Source organism: Ascaphus truei, unplaced genomic scaffold (genome assembly GCF_040206685.1).
Source record: "Ascaphus truei isolate aAscTru1 unplaced genomic scaffold, aAscTru1.hap1 HAP1_SCAFFOLD_1083, whole genome shotgun sequence".
Classification (NCBI taxonomy): domain Eukaryota; kingdom Metazoa; phylum Chordata; class Amphibia; order Anura; family Ascaphidae; genus Ascaphus; species Ascaphus truei.
In genome coordinates, this window is record NW_027453949.1 from 48,547 (window position 1) to 56,940 (window position 8,394).

Below are 8,394 nucleotides of genomic sequence, written 5' to 3' on the forward strand. Positions count from 1 at the left end.
AACTGCACAATTAACTCAAGTCATAATTTGTTACTTTAAATAATGCTACACTTTTTTTGGCAAAGTGCTGTATTTTTGTTTTTGTTTTTACTCACCGCATCATGCAACCATTACATACACCATTCGACACAACCTATTAAAAGAACTGCATCAATAGGGAGAATGTGGCTCAAGAAATAAGCTGCCATCTATGCATAGTTTCTTAATCATACTGGAAATGTCCCTTTTAGATCTTCAAGTTCTTCTCAGGCAAAAACGAGAAGTTAATATAAAAAACCCAAAATACATATAACCCATTCAACAATGCAAACAGTCTCAGGTTAACCAAGGATTTAACTCCAGGAAACAGAACACTCAAACCCACTCACAAGCGTATTTGCCGCCTTTAATAAAACAGTCTATACCAATAAATACCACCTCCCCCCCTTATTTTATGATAAGAAGCAATCTAATGCAGTTAACACATTAACTTCCACCAAAGTGTGTAGAAAAGACTGCATCACAGAGTTAAGCAACTTCTCACCATATTGAGCACGTAGGGTAGAATCTAAAAAAGGGGTAATAAAACGGACGGCATCATTCAAATACAGCAATGTAGTTACTACACTGTGGAATTAGCCACTGCTCAATGGGACCACAAAGCCGTTGCACGTTTCCCATCAAACAGGGGTTAACAGTTTGAACCTATCCCCAAAAGCATTTAGTAGAATTTTTCTATAATGCACAATGTAAACCCTTCAATAGTACTCAAAACTAAGAAAATGCCTTATTAAATTAAAGCTACAGTTCTTGTTCGGGGTGAGGGGGCAAATCTCCCACAACTCAAAAAGTGAACATGTTGCACAAAAAATAAAAAATCACCATCTCCGTAAATTCCAAAGCCCACTTTTGCTAAAGAAAGTAGCCCTCACTCACAGATGCTTGCTAACTTTTTGGTACCCAGACCACTGCTCTTCAAGCATAATAGCCGGCATATCAAATTGGCAGCCATCTGCCTATACAGGGCCAAGTAGTGCTCCAAAGATTTTGTACTCTACTAAGAAATAAAGACTGGGTATGGAAGTGTACCATCAAACCCCATGTTTCTACACACTTGTTTTTTTAAATGGATATCAGACCAAACAAACTGCCACCAACATGGTTAAAATGTCCCATTATCATTGTCAACTTCAATAAAATCCTTGGTTTGCAGTGAGTATCATCTAGTATGATGATTGCCTTATTGCTATAATACAGGCATCTAATGTTACACTTGGGTGGGGGGGGGGGGGGAATATTACAATGAATCCCCTATACAAGGATTCAACAGAAAAGGTCCATATAAAAATTCTCAAACTGGAGCACACCCACCGAATACAAAGACAACATTCTAAAAAGTATAAGATCTGAATTACAAAAGTTAAAGAAAATGCAACTAGGCTAGTAATATTATGCATGTTTTAGGTGATATATTTTTGGATGACCAAAAAAATAAAATCTAAATATACATATACACCCCATATTGTTATGCAATCATCTACACTACAGGCTTTCACACAGTGCACCCACGAATCTTATAGACTATACGATCTAAAAAGAAATAAATGCATCTGAATAATATCACTATTTCTGCATTAAGGCTTCAGAAACTGTGTATAATATAAAATATGGTCTTTATTTTCATGTTAATACAACTACACTAATGTAGCCAACATTGTAATATCTACACTTAACTGCCAGCAGACGAGTATTCTGAAAACCATCAATTCAGAGAGCTGCACTCTGAACCTCAAAACAGTGTCAATATCAAAAGCTAGTGTCACACTGATTTTTTTTTTTTTTTATGCAATACACAAAGTCTAACCAGGATAGAGATAAACCCCGACATCGGATTGGTTGTTAGGTGAGCATTATACGCAGCCATGTTTAAACCCAACACAAACCGTAACAAAGGAGAGAAGTGGCAACTTAAACCAAGCCTCTCTTTATATAAAAACAAGACTGGGGGCCTCACTGCATTGCAACATGTATCACAGGCTGTGCCTGAGGCATATAGATAGACTGCTACACATACTCCTTCATAGCAATAGAACATAGCAGGTTAAGCATAGTTCTAGATGCTGTAAAGTAGCTTCTTATAAAATGGAAGCTCCAAGCTACACTTTTGTATGGAGCACAGATCCTCCAACAATGGAGGCGCAGCTTCAAGGCATATTGTATAGTGAGTGCTTACATGACATGCATCTCATGTGTAGAACCACTGTAGGGCTCAGACAGCTGCCTGTCTTCCGCTTAACAGTCACACCAGCTATTTATGATGTTCCATTCATTAACAAAAACAGGAGATTCACATTTTATTGACAGACAGTTAGCAGGTGTCACAGAACCATGCTGGGGGAGGGGGGGGGGAGAAAGTCAAGCCACACAGAACATGCCCTGAGAAAGTCAAACAGGATCTTGCCCTGAGAGAGCCACAGTCAGTGACAGAACTGAGGCTGTAGAGAGAATACAGTTTTACAGATGGCTCTTTCCTGAAACCAACAAAGGCCGCTTAAGATCCGTCAACCCAAACTCACAAAAGGGCTCATTCGAATGTTCCATTGCAAAACAGGATGTTAAAGTTAGATACAAAAGATAAAAAATTTCATTTCAAACTGACATTTTGTTTATTAAATGGAAACAATTTGTTTGAAATCAGTTACCCACTAGATTACAAGATTCTGGCAAGTTATAAATTCAACAGCATAGGTTTACAATCAAGAAAAATGGACCAATTCACTTTGTAATTTTCCCATGTTCTCAAATTTGAAATTAACCAAAGTATACAGGTCTACTTTAACTGCATCGCAACATGGCTAAACAGTCATTTGAGAGCTTCAGTTTGTGCACAGATGGCTTTTTGTCCCCATCTCAGTCGCCATCTGCTTGCTCAGTAGGCTGTTTAACAAAAATATGTAACCCCTTCCCAGCTAGAGGGGACTGCAATCTAACATCTAGTGCAAGATTATCTACATCACTAGTCTACCTTGCTCTGATTTTTGAAACAATTTATGAAGTGGTTGTATGTAATACAAAGACTTGTGAACAGAAATACAAAATGTACTGTATTCAAACAATGTATATCAATTTGTTTCTGCCTCATTTTCTCCACTGGTGTGTTGATAAAAAAAAGCCTGAGCTTTTATATCAAGTCAACATGCTAATGGATGGAAATATTATAAAAACAACTTACACAATATAATCTGCTTAGAAAGATTCAAATCACCCTTAGAGTTGTATTTATTTGCTTCTCATGTAATCAGTACTATATATTCCTTGGGGCTGTTTTATTTTAATGTTATCTGGCAAGTACTGTTCTCTACTATCTTTTTAGACTAAATTATTCCGTCATCATTAGGCAAACAAAACGTATGTATGTATATATTTTTATTTTTTCATTTTAATTTTACTCGGACGATTTGTTTCAAAAGTGATGTAAACCACCCAGGTTTAAACCTACTAAAAATATGCCACGGCCATTGGTGCATTTTGGGTTTACCTCCAAGGCATTTTACAATTAGACCCAAAAATGAAAACGTTCTGGTGTCTGCAATCTATTATTGTCAGGTTAATAGGTCACACTGCTACCAAAGCTGCTTGATTCTAAATAATAAATGTAAAAAAAAAAAAAAATTTAAAAAACACACATGACATTTGCTATGAACTTTCAGTAAGTTTACACAAGGATTTTATACAGTATTCCCCATTGTTTGCAATGACTTTTGACTGCTGCTTTAATGGCAGACTACGTCCCAAAACCCAACTCTCTGGGTGCTCCAGGATGTAGCTACATCATGGGCTCTGGCACTCCAGTGGCCCAATGATATATAGTGACTATGTCCTGCCTTTTTGTATTGTTTATCCAGGGGAGATCGTATTCTGCACAGAAACGCAGGGAAATTTTATATTACCGCCATTTGTTTCCACTGAATAAGTAATGCCTCCATCAAGTGATGCCAGAGGGGACATGGAACTCGTCACGGACATACCAGTAACAAAAATCTATAAAAATCCTCCCTTTATATATATATATTTTTTAACACAATTGGAACCAGGAGGGTCCTCCATTGCTGAACCTCTATTTTCAGCACCAGGAACACCAAAGATGGCAGTGCTCATGGGATATTATCAACATAACCAGCGTCTGATGTTGCCACTTCCTATTGGCCCAAGGATAACAAGATTTGGTGGGTTTGTTGCTTTAAAGTAATATATATATATATATATATTATCAGTGTTCGACAAACCTATACATTTGCACGCCACAGCACACGTGTGGTACTAGGTGGCGAGTAGATTTTTTTTTGTTCGGCGAGTAGATTTTTTGGTGATTTGTCGACCATAGTACTCTGGTTTTCCTAAAGCATATTGAAAGACTTTTTAAATATATTTTTAAAGTAGAATTAGGAACATCCATGTTGCCACTTTGGTGATATCAATGTTACAAGAAGTTCTAGTTACCACGCACCCCTCAATGTAACAAAATGCATCTATGCAGCTTGATAATTGAAACACTGGTGATTAAATATATTTAGTCTTAACATATTTTATCAGTCATTTATGTTAAGTCAGCGTTTCATAAATCACATCACAAAATGTGACCATTGGAATGCAGAGAGAGGCAGAACACCGAGTATGGCAGCACACAGAAGAAAACCAGGACATCTATTACTCTTAGCATAATATATCTCGACTATGGGTTTCAAATATCTAAAACTAAATACCAATAAAATAGTGCGCAAATGAAAACATTCGGAATATCGTTTCTTTATTGAGGTGTAGACTGCCTTTAAGTTGCCACTCAAAGTTACTTTGCAACCATGTTTTGTGATCAGGCATTCAAGTAGTTTGTTTTCTTGGTAACCAGAAGCCTGAGGGAGTCACGAAATGACCATACAATATGGTCAGAAAAACAAAACACCACAAGCATTAAATATGCACCGTAAATTGTTAGCATCTACTCAAGATGTCAACATAGATTGGGGGGGGGGGGGGCAGCGGGAAGAAAAAAAAAATATTTTAGCATCTACAGTTTCAAAGCAAAACGTTATTTTTACTTAAAACGCAACTTTAAAGCAACTTTGCGCCTCTGAAACATTAATTGTTGCTTAAAAGTACATTTCATTCATTTCTTCCATAAGATTGATGTCCTTACAATGATGTTACAATTCTGTTCAACATCAGTTTTATCCATTCAATTAAATGTTTCCAAAGACCAATGTCAAATTGCCTCTCCATTTGCTATGAAGGCCCATTAATGCAGCAGGCCACTTACTGTATGGTTGGAGTTGCAATAAGGGAGTGAAGAAAATGTTCTTTTAACCCAAGTTTACAAATGGAAAAATACTACTGCCAATTAAATGCCATGAGTGGCAAGAAAGAAAATAAATAAAGTTAAAACTTTTATACGCTATGGTGTCAGTAAAAAACACATTGGTGCACAAATGGTTTTTCTTATTCACTACTTATCAATATAAAAACAAATCTAGAAAACTAGTCTAATAATGATCAGTGAAAATACATCTGCGCATATTTTTCTATAATCGCAAATTTTCAACTCCGATTATTGAATCACTTAATGTCATTGGAAGACTAATATTTATTGAAGATTAAAACCACTATTCGACAGACAAGAGTGCATTTTGGGTTAAAAAAATAAATAAAAAAGCCAGAAACCAGAATTATACACTGAAATTGGAAATCCAATGTAAAACTTTAATTAAAAAAAAAAATTACAAAAATATATTTCAAATGGTAGTGGATGAATAGAACATCCATCCATACAGTAAGTGTCATTTCGAAAAGGATTGTAAAATATATATATTATATATATATATACACATATACATATACATATATATATACATATACATACATGACATTCCAAATAGGTGCAATTAAGGTATCCTTATGTTACTATTTTTTGCTGTTGCAGGTAGTGAGGTGGCATATTTAATGCTTGGCGTACATTTACAGAGCCAAGCAAGATGTGCATACCAAGGGGGTGAAATGGTTTGCAAAATTTTAGTTTGAAGGTACTTTGCAACTGTGGCCTCAAAGCCTACAGATCTTTAGATGCCACCTGCTCTGTTGAGGATTTTGTCCCAAAACATTTCAGCATGATGGGCACATCATAAATCCCTAAAACCGAAATTAAAATTTACATTGAGTAAGTAGTTCTTAATCCATAATAAGAAGCTGACCAAGATCGCCAAACTACCAGTAATACGCACCAAAATACAACTGACCTGAAAAATGGGTAGTGTATAATAAACTCCAGCTTGTTTAATGGAACTCAAGCAGGCGAACTAAGGTGTTAGCCAAAGGCTCGGATTACCCGAGAGTAACCCAACAATGGGGCTAGTTTATATCAAGGTAAAAATAAGTCAATTAAGGAGTCAAACTTTCAGTATCAATGCATCTGCAAAGATAATAGTCCTGTTCTGAAGGCTTCCACAATGAAAGCCAACTAGAATTCCATACTGTTCCTGTGTCCACATGTCTTAATGCCTTAGGCTACGGCCCCGCTGCCTGCGAGGCTGGCGGCACGTGCAGCCGAGTCCCCCGGTATGCAGTGAGCTGCAAGGGGAAAGACAGGGGGGGCGTGACGGGGGCGCAGCCGTGACGTCACCCGGCAGGTTCGCCCTCATTGGCTGAACCGCCGGGGGGCGTGGCCTAGCACTCCATCACAATTCCTGATCTCAATTTTCTCGAGAGCAGGAGCTTGTCCGCAGTGCAGCGCCCCCTCCTCGCAGCGGGCCCAGCCCCATTGTGGGGCTGTTCTTGTCCCTGCAGCGTCCACTGCAGTAGCCAGCGGGGACCAGGCCTAAGGAAACAGATGCATCTCCAGGTTAATGAAGACAAGGAACTGCAATTGAAAATTAGGAGGTTGAAAAACCATGCAAGGTCAAGTGTTACAAAGCCCGTTACATCCAGAAATAGCAAAGGTTCTTGGGAGTGAAACAACTTCAGGTTGTGATGATTAAAACAAAACAAAAAACACACAATTATGAACATAAATAGGCTGTTAGTTGAAGTATCAGGAACTGCACTGAATGAATAGCCATATGTTCACATCTGGCATTAGAGATGTTTGGGCTGTCAGGACAAGGGTGAAGATCTCTCCCCCTGAAATTCAATTTGCGAATACATAGCACAAGTACCACTAGTACACAAGGCAAGAAAAGGCACTGCAGTATCAAGGTTGTTTAACAGCACCATCCTAATAAAACACTGAAACACTATCTGCTAGAAGTGGTAAACAAGAAGTGGTTTCTAAAGAGTTAATGACAAATAAAATGCCACCTTGTTATCTAATGCATTGAACAATTAAGCCAATTCTAAATATGTACTTGGCTCAAGAAACTGCCTTAAACATCTGACAGTATTTGATGGTAATCGCACAATTTTAAAACCAAGTATAGCAAACAAAAAAAAATAATTAAACGTTAAAATAATTCATGTGTGTGGGTAGGGATACTAAATATAGTCCTATATTTACCAAGTGAGGCTAGGTAAGACACCTTATAGCCTATTCAAGGAATTAAGCTTTAAGATGCCTACTACCACCGGAAGAGCACCGTTTCATAAATATGGTCAACAATGCGCAACTTTCTGCATCTATTAATATATCTATATGATTTTCCATATTGTGCTATGGAATAGGGAACACACACACACACACACACACACACACACACACACACACACACCTTACCTTCACAATTACGTTAGAAAGTAATGTGCCTTATAATAGAAAGGATTCCTGCATAAAGTTCTCAACTTAAGTACTCATTATTTAAAATGTTCGGCTGAATTGTTTTGACCCTGAGAACATTTGTTTTGATACTTTCCCTATGGACATACTAGTTCATTTTAAATGGTGACACAGGTAGAGCATTTAGGAAGTACTGGAACATGTATATTTCAAGTTCTATGTCTGGTACCTTCAAGGTCACATCTTTCAATAGGAGGATGGAGAGATGCAAGTTTGAGGTATCAAGAGCAATCCCTTTACAGTGACCATGGTACAGACCTTCTCCATGACACAGCATCAAGGCATTTTAGAAACCTACTATTATAATGGTGGGTTGTGAAGTTCCCAACATACTGTGCATTAGCACTGGCCATAGTCACTAAAATGCCCGTATACATTTCATCTGCGTATAAGTGAGCCCATTAATCTAGTCCTGCTAAATTTGTAACATTGGCTAAATTTGGTCAGGTAGTGGTCTAATCAACCGTGGTCAAATATTCCAGCACAACAAGAACGCCTTGATGTACACAGCAGTCTGCTCTTAAGATGCATTTTTTTTGTGATACTTTACTATTTAATGTTTGTCTAATGTATATAGTTGCTTGGACATTTTCAATATT

General features: G+C 37.5%; 1 protein-coding gene across 1 annotated transcript in view; it reads right to left on the reverse strand.

The window, feature by feature from the left end:
- Positions 1 to 8,394, reverse strand: part of CCNE2 (cyclin E2) — a 45,874-nt gene that overhangs the window by 34,768 nt on the left and 2,712 nt on the right. The window lies entirely within an intron of this gene.